This window comes from Salvelinus fontinalis, chromosome 23, assembly GCF_029448725.1.
Source record: "Salvelinus fontinalis isolate EN_2023a chromosome 23, ASM2944872v1, whole genome shotgun sequence".
Classification (NCBI taxonomy): Eukaryota; Metazoa; Chordata; class Actinopteri; order Salmoniformes; family Salmonidae; genus Salvelinus; species Salvelinus fontinalis.
This window is the reverse complement of record NC_074687.1, coordinates 8,155,921-8,171,801: the sequence shown is the minus strand read 5'-3', so window position 1 is coordinate 8,171,801 and position 15,881 is coordinate 8,155,921.

Genomic DNA, 15,881 nt, shown 5'->3' with positions numbered 1-15,881 from the left:
GTCTACTACACCTGTTGTATTCAGCATTTCACTGTAAGTTCTACACCTGCTGTATTCAGCATTTCACTGTAAGGTCTACTACACCTGTTGTATTCAGCATTTCACTGTAAGGTCTACTACACCTGTTGTATTCAGCATTTCACTGTAAGGTCTACTACACCTGTTGTATTCAGCATTTCACTGTGAGTTCTACACCTGTTGTATTCAGCATTTCACTGTAAGGTCTACTACACCTGTTGTATTCAGCATTTCACTGTAAGGTCTACTACACCTGTTGTATTCAGCATTTCACTGTAAGGTCTACTACACCTTTTGTATTCAGCATTTCACTGTAAGTTCTACACCTGTTGTATTCAGCATTTTACTGTAAGGTCTACTACACCTGTTGTTTTCAGCATTTCACTGTAAGGTCTACTACACCTGTTGTATTCTGCATTTCACTGTAAGGTCTACTACACCTGTTGTATTCAGCATTTCACTGTAAGGTCTACTAAACCTGTTGTATTCAGCATTTCACTGTAAGGTCTACCTACACCTGTTGTATTCAGCATCTCACTGTAAGGTCTACTACACCTGTTGTATTCAGCATTTCACTGTAAGTTCTACACCTGCTGTATTCAGCATTTCACTGTAAGGTCTACTACACCTGTTGTATTCAGCATTTCACTGTAAGGTCTACTACACCTGTTGTATTCAGCATTTCACTGTAAGGTCTACTACACCTGTTGTATTCAGCATTTCACTGTAAGTTCTACACCTGTTGTATTCAGCATTTCACTGTGAGGTCTACTACACCTGTTGTATTCTGCATTTCACTGTAAGTTCTACACCTGTTGTATTCAGCATTTCACTGTAAGGTCTACTACACCTGTTGTATTCAGCATTTCACTGTGAGGTCTACTACACCTGTTGTATTCAGCATTTCACTGTAAGGTCTACTACACCTGTTGTATTCAGCATCTCACTGTAAGGTCTACTACACCTGTTGTATTCAGCATTTCACTGTAAGGTCTACACCTGTTGTATTCAGCATTTCACTGTAAGGTCTACTACACCTGTTGTATTCCGCATTTCACTGTGAGGTCTACACCTGATGTATTTAGCATTTCACTGTAAGGTCTACATCTGCTGTATTCAGCATTTCACTGTAAGGTCTACCTACACCTGTTGTATTCAGCATTTCACTGTAAGTTCTACACCTGTTGTATTCAGCATTTCACTGTAAGGTCTACTACACCTGTTGTATTCAGCATTTCACTGTAAGGTCTACTACACCTGTTGTATTCAGCATTTCACTGTGAGGTCTACACCTGCTGTATTTAGCATTTCACTGTAAGGTCTACATCTGCTGTATTCAGCATTTCACTGTAAGGTCTACCTACACCTTTTGTATTCAGCATTTCACTGTAAGTTCTACACCTGTTGTATTCAGCATTTCACTGTAAGGTCTACTACACCTGTTGTATTCAGCATTTCACTGTGAGGTCTACACCTGCTGTATTTAGCATTTCACTGTAACGTCTACATCTGCTGTATTCAGCATTTCACTGTAAGGTCTACCTACACCTGTTGTATTCAGCATTTCACTGTAAGTTCTACACCTGTTGTATTCAGCATTTCACTGTAAGGTCTACTACACCTGTTGTATTCAGCATTTCACTGTAAGGTCTACTACACCTGTTGTATTTAGCATTTCACTGTGAGTTCTACACCTGTTGTATTCAGCATTTCACTGTAAGGTCTACTACACCTGTTGTATTCAGCATTTCACTGTAAGGTCTACTACACCTGTTGTATTCAGCATTTCACTGTAAGGTCTACTACACCTGTTGTATTCAGCATTTCACTGTAAGTTCTACACCTGTTGTATTCAGCATTTCACTGTAAGGTCTACTACACCTGTTGTATTCAGCATTTCACTGTAAGGTCTACTACACCTGTTGTATTCTGCATTTCACTGTAAGGTCTACTACACCTGTTGTATTCAGCATTTCACTGTAAGGTCTACACCTGTTGTATTCAGCATTTCACTGTAAGGTCTACTACACCTGTTGTATTCCGCATTTCACTGTAAGGTCTACTACACCTGTTGTATTCAGCATCTCACTGTAAGGTCTACTACACCTGTTGTATTCAGCATTTCACTGTAAGGTCTACTAAACCTGTTGTATTCAGCATTTCACTGTAAGGTCTACACCTGTTGTATTCAGCATTTCACTGTAAGGTCTACCTACACCTGTTGTATTCAGCATCTCACTGTAAGGTCTACTACACCTGTTGTATTCAGCATTTCACTGTAAGTTCTACACCTGCTGTATTCAGCATTTCACTGTAAGGTCTACTACACCTGTTGTATTCAGCATTTCACTGTAAGGTCTACTACACCTGGTGTATTCAGCATTTCACTGTAAGGTCTACTACACCTGTTGTATTCAGCATTTCACTGTAAGTTCTACACCTGTTGTATTCAGCATTTCACTGTGAGGTCTACTACACCTGTTGTATTCTGCATTTCACTGTAAGTTCTACACCTGTTGTATTCAGCATTTCACTGTAAGGTCTACTACACCTGTTGTATTCAGCATTTCACTGTGAGGTCTACTACACCTGTTGTATTCAGCATTTCACTGTAAGGTCTACTACACCAGTTGTATTCAGCATTTCACTGTGAGGTCTACTACACCTGTTGTATTCAGCATTTCACTGTAAGGTCTACTACACCTGTTGTATTCAGCATTTCACTGTAAGGTCTACTACACCTGTTGTATTCAGCATTTCACTGTAAGGTCTACTACACCTGTTGTATTCAGCATTTCACTGTGAGGTCTACACCTGCTGTATTTAGCATTTCACTGTAAGGTCTACATCTGCTGTATTCAGCATTTCACTGTAAGGTCTACCTACACCTGTTGTATTCAGCATTTCACTGTAAGGTCTACTACACCTGTTGTATTCAGCATTTCACTGTAAGTTCTACACCTGTTGTATTCAGCATTTCACTGTAAGGTCTACTACACCTGTTGTATTCAGCATTTCACTGTAAGTTCTACACCTGTTGTATTCAGCATTTCACTGTAAGGTCTACTACACCTGTTGTATTCAGCATTTCACTGTAAGGTCTACTACACCTGTTGTATTCAGCATTTCACTGTAAGGTCTACTACACCTGTTGTATTCAGCATTTCACTGTAAGTTCTACACCTGTTGTATTCAGCAATTCACTGTGAGGTCTACTACACCTGTTGTATTCAGCATTTCACTGTAAGGTCTACTACACCTGTTGTATTCAGCATTTCACTGTAAGGTCTACTACACCTGTTGTATTCAGCATTTCACTGTAAGTTCTACACCTGTTGTATTTAGCATTTCACTGTAAGGTCTACTACACCTGTTGTCTTCAGCATTTCACTGTAAGGTCTACACCTGTTGTATTCAGCATTTCACTGTAAGTTCTACACCTGTTGTATTCAGCATTTCACTGTAAGGTCTACTACACCTGTTGTATTCAGCATTTCACTGTAAGGTCTACTACACCTGTTGTATTCAGCATTTCACTGTAAGTTCTACACCTGTTGTATTCAGCATTTCACTGTAAGGTCTACTACACCTGTTGTATTCAGCATTTCACTGTAAGGTCTACTACTCCTGTTGTATTCAGCATCTCACTGTAAGGTCTACTACACCTGTTGTATTCAGCATTTCACTGTAAGGTCTACTACACCTGTTGTATTCAGCATTTCACTGTGAGGTCTACTACACCTGTTGTATTCTGCATTTCACTGTAAGGTCTACTACACCTGTTGTATTCAGCATTTCACTGTAAGGTCTACACCTGTTGTATTCAGCATTTCACTGTAAGGTCTACTACACCTGTTGTATTCCGCATTTCACTGTGAGGTCTACACCTGATGTATTTAGCATTTCACTGTAAGGTCTACATCTGCTGTATTCAGCATTTCACTGTAAGGTCTACCTACACCTGTTGTATTCAGCATTTCACTGTAAGTTCTACACCTGTTGTATTCAGCATTTCACTGTAAGGTCTACTACACCTGTTGTATTCAGCATTTCACTGTAAGGTCTACTACACCTGTTGTATTCAGCATTTCACTGTGAGGTCTACTACACCTGTTGTATTCAGCATTTCACTGTAAGGTCTACTACACCTGTTGTATTCAGCATTTCACTGTGAGGTCTACACCTGCTGTATTTAGCATTTCACTGTAAGGTCTACATCTGCTGTATTCAGCATTTCACTGTAAGGTCTACCTACACCTGTTGTATTCAGCATTTCACTGTAAGTTCTACACCTGTTGTATTCAGCATTTCACTGTAAGGTCTACTACACCTGTTGTATTCAGCATTTCACTGTAAGGTCTACTACACCTGTTGTATTCAGCATTTCACTGTAAGTTCTACACCTGTTGTATTCAGCATTTCACAGTAAGGTCTACTACACCTGTTGTATTCAGCATTTCACTGTAAGGTCTACTACACCTGTTGTATTCAGCATTTCACTGTAAGTTCTGCACCTGTTGTATTCAGCATTTCACTGTGAGGTCTACTACACCTGTTGTATTCAGCATTTCACTGTAAGGTCTACTACACCTGTTGTATTCAGCATTTCACTGTAAGGTCTACTACACCTGTTGTATTCAGCATTTCACTGTAAGTTCTACACCTGTTGTATTTAGCATTTCACTGTAAGGTCTACTACACCTGTTGTCTTCAGCATTTCACTGTAAGGTCTACACCTGTTGTATTCAGCATTTCACTGTAAGTTCTACACCTGTTGTATTCAGCATTTCACTGTAAGGTCTACTACACCTGTTGTATTCAGCATTTCACTGTAAGGTCTACTACACCTGTTGTATTCAGCATTTCACTGTAAGTTCTACACCTGTTGTATTCAGCATTTCACTGTAAGTTCTACACCTGTTGTATTCAACATTTCACTGTAAGGTCTACTACACCTGTTGTATTCAGCATTTCACTGTAAGGTCTACTACACCTGTTGTATTCAGCATTTCACTGTAAGTTCTACACCTGTTGTATTCAGCATTTCACTGTAAGGTCTACTACACCTGTTGTATTCAGCATTTCACTGTAAGTTCTACACCTGTTGTATTCATCATTTCACTGTAAGGTCTACTACACCTGTTGTATTCAGCATTTCACTGTAAGGTCTACTACACCTGTTGTATTCAGCATTTCACTGTAAGTTCTACACCTGTTGTATTCAGCATTTCACTGTAAGTTCTACACCTGTTGTATTCAGCATTTCACTGTAAGTTCTACACCTGTTGTATTCAGCATTTCACTGTAAGCTCTACTACACCTGTTGTATTCAGCATTTCACTGTAAGGTCTACTACACCTGTTGTATTCAGCATTTCACTGTAAGTTCTACACCTGTTGTATTCAGCATTTCACTGTAAGGTCTACTACACCTGTTGTATTCAGCATTTCACTGTAAGGTCTACCTACACCTGTTGTATTCAGCATTTCACTGTAAGGTCTACTACACCTGTTGTATTCAGCATTTCACTGTAAGGTCTACTACACCTGTTGTATTCAGTATTTCACTGTGAGGTCTACACCTGCTGTATTCAGCATTTCACTGTAAGGTCTACTACACCTGTTGTATTCAGCATTTCACTGTAAGGTCTACTACACCTGTTGTATTCAGCATTTCACTGTAAGTTCTACACCTGTTGTATTCAGCATTTCACTGTAAGGTCTACTACACCTGTTGTTTTCAGCATTTCACTGTAAGTTCTACACCTGTTGTATTCATCATTTCACTGTAAGGTCTACTACACCTGTTGTATTCAGCATTTCACTGTAAGGTCTACTACACCTGTTCTATTCAGCATTTCACTGTAAGTTCTACACCTGTTGTATTCAGCATTTCACTGTAAGTTCTACACCTGTTGTATTCAGCATTTCACTGTAAGTTCTACACCTGTTGTATTCAGCATTTCACTGTAAGTTCTACACCTGTTGTATTCAGCATTTCACTGTAAGGTCTACCTACACCTGTTGTATTCAGCATTTCACTGTAAGTTCTACACCTGTTGTATTCAGCATTTCACTGTAAGGTCTACTACACCTGTTGTATTCAGCATTTCACTGTAAGGTCTACTACACCTGTTGTATTCAGCATTTCACTGTAAGTTCTACACCTGTTGTATTCAGCATTTCACTGTAAGGTCTACTACACCTGTTGTATTCAGCATTTCACTGTAAGGTCTACTACACCTGTTGTATTCAGCATTTCACTGTAAGGTCTACTACACCTGTTGTATTCAGCATTTCACTGTAAGTTCTACACCTGTTGTATTCAGCATTTCACTGTGAGGTCTACTACACCTGTTGTATTCAGCATTTCACTGTAAGGTCTACTACACCTGTTGTATTCAGCATTTCACTGTAAGGTCTACTACACCTGTTGTATTCAGCATTTCACTGTAAGGTCTACTACACCTGTTGTATTCAGCATTTCACTGTGAGGTCTACACCTGCTGTATTTAGCATTTCACTGTAAGGTCTACATCTGCTGTATTCAGCATTTCACTGTAAGGTCTACCTACACCTGTTGTATTCAGCATTTCACTGTAAGTTCTACACCTGTTGTATTCAGCATTTCACTGTAAGGTCTACTACACCTGTTGTATTCAGCATTTCACTGTAAGGTCTACTACACCTGTTGTATTTAGCATTTCACTGTGAGTTCTACACCTGTTGTATTCAGCATTTCACTGTAAGGTCTACTACACCTGTTGTATTCAGCATTTCACTGTAAGGTCTACTACACCTGTTGTATTCAGCATTTCACTGTAAGGTCTACTACACCTGTTGTATTCAGCATTTCACTGTAAGTTCTACACCTGTTGTATTCAGCATTTCACTGTAAGGTCTACTACACCTGTTGTATTCAGCATTTCACTGTAAGGTCTACTACACCTGTTGTATTCTGCATTTCACTGTAAGGTCTACTACACCTGTTGTATTCAGCATTTCACTGTAAGGTCTACACCTGTTGTATTCAGCATTTCACTGTAAGGTCTACTACACCTGTTGTATTCCGCATTTCACTGTAAGGTCTACTACACCTGTTGTATTCAGCATCTCACTGTAAGGTCTACTACACCTGTTGTATTCAGCATTTCACTGTAAGGTCTACTAAACCTGTTGTATTCAGCATTTCACTGTAAGGTCTACACCTGTTGTATTCAGCATTTCACTGTAAGGTCTACCTACACCTGTTGTATTCAGCATCTCACTGTAAGGTCTACTACACCTGTTGTATTCAGCATTTCACTGTAAGTTCTACACCTGCTGTATTCAGCATTTCACTGTAAGGTCTACTACACCTGTTGTATTCAGCATTTCACTGTAAGGTCTACTACACCTGGTGTATTCAGCATTTCACTGTAAGGTCTACTATACCTGTTGTATTCAGCATTTCACTGTAAGTTCTACACCTGTTGTATTCAGCATTTCACTGTGAGGTCTACTACACCTGTTGTATTCTGCATTTCACTGTAAGTTCTACACCTGTTGTATTCAGCATTTCACTGTAAGGTCTACTACACCTGTTGTATTCAGCATTTCACTGTGAGGTCTACTACACCTGTTGTATTCAGCATTTCACTGTAAGGTCTACTACACCAGTTGTATTCAGCATTTCACTGTGAGGTCTACTACACCTGTTGTATTCAGCATTTCACTGTAAGGTCTACTACACCTGTTGTATTCAGCATTTCACTGTAAGGTCTACTACACCTGTTGTATTCAGCATTTCACTGTAAGGTCTACTACACCTGTTGTATTCAGCATTTCACTGTGAGGTCTACACCTGCTGTATTTAGCATTTCACTGTAAGGTCTACATCTGCTGTATTCAGCATTTCACTGTAAGGTCTACCTACACCTGTTGTATTCAGCATTTCACTGTAAGTTCTACACCTGTTGTATTCAGCATTTCACTGTAAGGTCTACTACACCTGTTGTATTCAGCATTTCACTGTAAGGTCTACTACACCTGTTGTATTCAGCATTTCACTGTAAGTTCTACACCTGTTGTATTCAGCATTTCACTGTAAGGTCTACTACACCTGTTGTATTCAGCATTTCACTGTAAGGTCTACTACACCTGTTGTATTCAGCATTTCACTGTAAGGTCTACTACACCTGTTGTATTCAGCATTTCACTGTAAGGTCTACTACACCTGTTGTATTCAGCATTTCACTGTAAGTTCTACACCTGTTGTATTCAGCATTTCACTGTAAGGTCTACTACACCTGTTGTATTCAGCATTTCACTGTAAGGTCTACTACACCTGTTGTATTCAGCATTTCACTGTAAGGTCTACTACACCTGTTGTATTCAGCATTTCACTGTGAGGTCTACACCTGCTGTATTTAGCATTTCACTGTAAGGTCTACATCTGCTGTATTCAGCATTTCACTGTAAGGTCTACCTACACCTTTTGTATTCAGCATTTCACTGTAAGTTCTACACCTGTTGTATTCAGCATTTCACTGTAAGGTCTACTACACCTGTTGTATTCAGCATTTCACTGTGAGGTCTACACCTGCTGTATTTAGCATTTCACTGTAAGGTCTACATCTGCTGTATTCAGCATTTCACTGTAAGGTCTACCTACACCTGTTGTATTCAGCATTTCACTGTAAGTTCTACACCTGTTGTATTCAGCATTTCACTGTAAGGTCTACTACACCTGTTGTATTCAGCATTTCACTGTAAGGTCTACTACACCTGTTGTATTTAGCATTTCACTGTGAGTTCTACACCTGTTGTATTCAGCATTTCACTGTAAGGTCTACTACACCTGTTGTATTCAGCATTTCACTGTAAGGTCTACTACACCTGTTGTATTCAGCATTTCACTGTAAGGTCTACTACACCTGTTGTATTCAGCATTTCACTGTAAGTTCTACACCTGTTGTATTCAGCATTTCACTGTAAGGTCTACTACACCTGTTGTATTCAGCATTTCACTGTAAGGTCTACTACACCTGTTGTATTCTGCATTTCACTGTAAGGTCTACTACACCTGTTGTATTCAGCATTTCACTGTAAGGTCTACACCTGTTGTATTCAGCATTTCACTGTAAGGTCTACTACACCTGTTGTATTCCGCATTTCACTGTAAGGTCTACTACACCTGTTGTATTCAGCATCTCACTGTAAGGTCTACTACACCTGTTGTATTCAGCATTTCACTGTAAGGTCTACTAAACCTGTTGTATTCAGCATTTCACTGTAAGGTCTACACCTGTTGTATTCAGCATTTCACTGTAAGGTCTACCTACACCTGTTGTATTCAGCATCTCACTGTAAGGTCTACTACACCTGTTGTATTCAGCATTTCACTGTAAGTTCTACACCTGCTGTATTCAGCATTTCACTGTAAGGTCTACTACACCTGTTGTATTCAGCATTTCACTGTAAGGTCTACTACACCTGGTGTATTCAGCATTTCACTGTAAGGTCTACTACACCTGTTGTATTCAGCATTTCACTGTAAGTTCTACACCTGTTGTATTCAGCATTTCACTGTGAGGTCTACTACACCTGTTGTATTCTGCATTTCACTGTAAGTTCTACACCTGTTGTATTCAGCATTTCACTGTAAGGTCTACTACACCTGTTGTATTCAGCATTTCACTGTGAGGTCTACTACACCTGTTGTATTCAGCATTTCACTGTAAGGTCTACTACACCAGTTGTATTCAGCATTTCACTGTGAGGTCTACTACACCTGTTGTATTCAGCATTTCACTGTAAGGTCTACTACACCTGTTGTATTCAGCATTTCACTGTAAGGTCTACTACACCTGTTGTATTCAGCATTTCACTGTAAGGTCTACCACACCTGTTGTATTCAGCATTTCACTGTGAGGTCTACACCTGCTGTATTTAGCATTTCACTGTAAGGTCTACATCTGCTGTATTCAGCATTTCACTGTAAGGTCTACCTACACCTGTTGTATTCAGCATTTCACTGTAAGTTCTACACCTGTTGTATTCAGCATTTCACTGTAAGGTCTACTACACCTGTTGTATTCAGCATTTCACTGTAAGGTCTACTACACCTGTTGTATTCAGCATTTCACTGTAAGTTCTACACCTGTTGTATTCAGCATTTCACTGTAAGGTCTACTACACCTGTTGTATTCAGCATTTCACTGTAAGGTCTACTACACCTGTTGTATTCAGCATTTCACTGTAAGGTCTACTACACCTGTTGTATTCAGCATTTCACTGTAAGTTCTACACCTGTTGTATTCAGCAATTCACTGTGAGGTCTACTACACCTGTTGTATTCAGCATTTCACTGTAAGGTCTACTACACCTGTTGTATTCAGCATTTCACTGTAAGGTCTACTACACCTGTTGTATTCAGCATTTCACTGTAAGTTCTACACCTGTTGTATTTAGCATTTCACTGTAAGGTCTACTACACCTGTTGTCTTCAGCATTTCACTGTAAGGTCTACACCTGTTGTATTCAGCATTTCACTGTAAGTTCTACACCTGTTGTATTCAGCATTTCACTGTAAGGTCTACTACACCTGTTGTATTCAGCATTTCACTGTAAGGTCTACTACACCTGTTGTATTCAGCATTTCACTGTAAGTTCTACACCTGTTGTATTCAGCATTTCACTGTAAGGTCTACTACACCTGTTGTATTCAGCATTTCACTGTAAGGTCTACTACTCCTGTTGTATTCAGCATCTCACTGTAAGGTCTACTACACCTGTTGTATTCAGCATTTCACTGTAAGGTCTACTACACCTGTTGTATTCAGCATTTCACTGTGAGGTCTACTACACCTGTTGTATTCTGCATTTCACTGTAAGGTCTACTACACCTGTTGTATTCAGCATTTCACTGTAAGGTCTACACCTGTTGTATTCAGCATTTCACTGTAAGGTCTACTACACCTGTTGTATTCCGCATTTCACTGTGAGGTCTACACCTGATGTATTTAGCATTTCACTGTAAGGTCTACATCTGCTGTATTCAGCATTTCACTGTAAGGTCTACCTACACCTGTTGTATTCAGCATTTCACTGTAAGTTCTACACCTGTTGTATTCAGCATTTCACTGTAAGGTCTACTACACCTGTTGTATTCAGCATTTCACTGTAAGGTCTACTACACCTGTTGTATTCAGCATTTCACTGTGAGGTCTACTACACCTGTTGTATTCAGCATTTCACTGTAAGGTCTACTACACCTGTTGTATTCAGCATTTCACTGTGAGGTCTACACCTGCTGTATTTAGCATTTCACTGTAAGGTCTACATCTGCTGTATTCAGCATTTCACTGTAAGGTCTACCTACACCTGTTGTATTCAGCATTTCACTGTAAGTTCTACACCTGTTGTATTCAGCATTTCACTGTAAGGTCTACTACACCTGTTGTATTCAGCATTTCACTGTAAGGTCTACTACACCTGTTGTATTCAGCATTTCACTGTAAGTTCTACACCTGTTGTATTCAGCATTTCACAGTAAGGTCTACTACACCTGTTGTATTCAGCATTTCACTGTAAGGTCTACTACACCTGTTGTATTCAGCATTTCACTGTAAGTTCTGCACCTGTTGTATTCAGCATTTCACTGTGAGGTCTACTACACCTGTTGTATTCAGCATTTCACTGTAAGGTCTACTACACCTGTTGTATTCAGCATTTCACTGTAAGGTCTACTACACCTGTTGTATTCAGCATTTCACTGTAAGTTCTACACCTGTTGTATTTAGCATTTCACTGTAAGGTCTACTACACCTGTTGTCTTCAGCATTTCACTGTAAGGTCTACACCTGTTGTATTCAGCATTTCACTGTAAGTTCTACACCTGTTGTATTCAGCATTTCACTGTAAGGTCTACTACACCTGTTGTATTCAGCATTTCACTGTAAGGTCTACTACACCTGTTGTATTCAGCATTTCACTGTAAGTTCTACACCTGTTGTATTCAGCATTTCACTGTAAGTTCTACACCTGTTGTATTCAACATTTCACTGTAAGGTCTACTACACCTGTTGTATTCAGCATTTCACTGTAAGGTCTACTACACCTGTTGTATTCAGCATTTCACTGTAAGTTCTACACCTGTTGTATTCAGCATTTCACTGTAAGGTCTACTACACCTGTTGTATTCAGCATTTCACTGTAAGTTCTACACCTGTTGTATTCATCATTTCACTGTAAGGTCTACTACACCTGTTGTATTCAGCATTTCACTGTAAGGTCTACTACACCTGTTGTATTCAGCATTTCACTGTAAGTTCTACACCTGTTGTATTCAGCATTTCACTGTAAGTTCTACACCTGTTGTATTCAGCATTTCACTGTAAGTTCTACACCTGTTGTATTCAGCATTTCACTGTAAGCTCTACTACACCTGTTGTATTCAGCATTTCACTGTAAGGTCTACTACACCTGTTGTATTCAGCATTTCACTGTAAGTTCTACACCTGTTGTATTCAGCATTTCACTGTAAGGTCTACTACACCTGTTGTATTCAGCATTTCACTGTAAGGTCTACCTACACCTGTTGTATTCAGCATTTCACTGTAAGGTCTACTACACCTGTTGTATTCAGCATTTCACTGTAAGGTCTACTACACCTGTTGTATTCAGTATTTCACTGTGAGGTCTACACCTGCTGTATTCAGCATTTCACTGTAAGGTCTACTACACCTGTTGTATTCAGCATTTCACTGTAAGGTCTACTACACCTGTTGTATTCAGCATTTCACTGTAAGTTCTACACCTGTTGTATTCAGCATATCACTGTAAGGTCTACTACACCTGTTGTATTCAGCATTTCACTGTAAGTTCTACACCTGTTGTATTCATCATTTCACTGTAAGGTCTACTACACCTGTTGTATTCAGCATTTCACTGTAAGGTCTACTACACCTGTTGTATTCAGCATTTCACTGTAAGTTCTACACCTGTTGTATTCAGCATTTCACTGTAAGTTCTACACCTGTTGTATTCAGCATTTCACTGTAAGTTCTACACCTGTTGTATTCAGCATTTCACTGTAAGCTCTACTACACCTGTTGTATTCAGCATTTCACTGTAAGGTCTACTACACCTGTTGTATTCAGCATTTCACTGTAAGTTCTACACCTGTTGTATTCAGCATTTCACTGTGAGGTCTACTACACCTGTTGTATTCAGCATTTCACTGTAAGGTGTACTACACCTGTTGTATTCAGCATTTTACTGTAAGGTCTACTACACCTGTTGTATTCAGCATTTCACTGTAAGGTCTACTACACCTGTTGTATTCAGTATTTCACTGTGAGGTCTACACCTGCTGTTTTCAGCTTTTCACTGTAAGGTCTACACCTGCTGTATTTAGCATTTCACTGTAAGGTCTACATCTGCTGTATTCAGCATTTCACTGTAAGGTCTACTACACCTGTTGTATTCAGTATTTCACTGTAAGGTCTACCTACACCTGTTGTATTCAGCATTTCACTGTAAGGTCTACCTACACCTGTTGTATTCAGCATTTCACTGTAAGGTCTACTACACCTGTTGTATTCAGCATTTCACTGTAAGGTCTACCTACACCTGTTGTATTCAGCATTTCACTGTAAGGTCTACCTACACCTGTTGTATTCAGCATTTCACTGTAAGGTCTACTACACCTGTTGTATTCAGCATTTCACTGTAAGGTCTACTACACCTGTTGTATGCGGCGCATGTGACGAATACACTTTGATTTGATTTGATTTGATAATTTTCACATTGCCGTTGTAAAAATATTGTGAAGACCTGGCAAAAAAAAAAAAAAAGTCCTATATTATTTATCATAGATATGACTGTGATACGTGGTTGTGTCTCCTCGATGAATGCACTTACTGTAAGTAGCTCCTGGATAAGAGCGTCTGCTAAATGACTACAACTTAAATGATATAGAGATGCAGATCCTTGTTCACCTTGTAGTCTGGACCGTCCACAGCAAACGTAGACCTGCCACTCAACCAAACACGACCAAAATAGATGAGTCTGAGAGGGACAGAGAGACATACAGATCAGTCAGAGGGGGACAGAGAGGCATACAGCTCAGTATGAGAGAGACAGAGAGACAGACAGATCAGTAGGAGAGGGACAGAGAGACAGACAGATCGGTATGAGAGAGACATAGAGACATACAGATCAGTATTAGAGAGACAGAGAGACAGACAGATCAGTAGGAGAGGGACAGAGAGACAGACAGATCGGTATGAGAGAGACATAGAGACATACAGATCAGTATGAGAGAGACAGAGAGACAGACAGATCAGTAGGAGAGGGACAGAGAGACATACAGATCAGTAAGAGAGGGACAGAGAGACATACAGATCAGTAAGAGAGGGACAGAGAGACATACAGATCAGTATGAGAGAGACAGAGAGACAGACAGATCAGTATGAGAGGGACAGAGAGACATACAGATCAGTTAGAGAGGGACAGAGAGACAGACAGATCAGTATGAGAAAGACAGAGAGACATACAGATCAGTATGAGAGGGACAGAGATACAAATAGTAGATAATAGTTGATTGAATCCTTCGGTATGTGAGACACCATGAACAATTTTTTAATGGGAAAATGTTCAGTTCAGACAATAAGAAAGTGGACACCCCGCCGAGGGGCGGGGCTGGAGAAATGTGGACAGAGCTTTAGACAAAGCGACTAATCATCTATGAGATGATAGTTTTAAACGTGATACAGCGACTAATCATCTATGAGATGTTAGTTTTAACTGTGATATAGCGACTAATCATCTATGAGATGATAGTTTTAACCATGATACAGCGACTAATCATCTATGAGATGTTAGTTTTAACCGTGATACAGCGACTAATCATCTATGAGATGATAGTTTTAACCGTGATACAGCGACTAATCATCTATGAGATGTTAGTTTTAACTGTGATACAGCGACTAATCATCTATGAGATGTTAGTTTTAACCGTGATATAGCGACTAATCATCTATGAGATGATAGTTTTAACCGTGATACAGCGACTAATCATCTATGAGATGATAGTTTTAACTCTGATACAGCGACTAATCATCTATGAGATGATAGTTTTAACTGTGATACAGCGACTAATCATCTATGAGATGATAGTTTTAACCGTGATACAGCGACTAATCATCTATGAGATGATAGTTTTAACTCTGATACAGCGACTAATCATCTATGAGATGATAGTTTTAACCGTGATACAGCGACTAATCATCTATGAGATGTTAGTTTTAACTCTGATACAGCGACTAATCATCTATGAGATGTTAGTTTTAACCGTGATGCAGCGACTAATCATCTATGAGATGTTAGTTTTAACCGTGATATAGCGACTAATCATCTATGAGATGTTAGTTTTAACTCTGATACAGCGACTAATCATCTATGAGATGATAGTTTTAACCGTGATATAGCGACTAATCATCTATGAGATGTTAGTTTTAACCGTGATACAGCGACTAATCATCTATGAGATGTTAGTTTTAACTGTGATATAGCGACTAATCATCCATGAGATGTTAGTTTTAACTCTGATACAGCGACTAATCATCTATGAGATGATAGTTTTAACCGTGATATAGCGACTAATCATCTATGAGATGATAGTTTTAACCGTGTTGTGAGGCTAGACACTGTTTGCGTACAATGACATTGTTTACAAAATAATGAATTGAAGAAAGCTTATGTAAATGGATATACCAATCCCAGACTGACCTTTTAACACAAAGCTGTCCCAGCTACAGGTTGTTGGCTGCCTCTAGGTTTCTCTAGGTTTCCTCCTAGGTTCTGGCCTTTCTAGGGAGT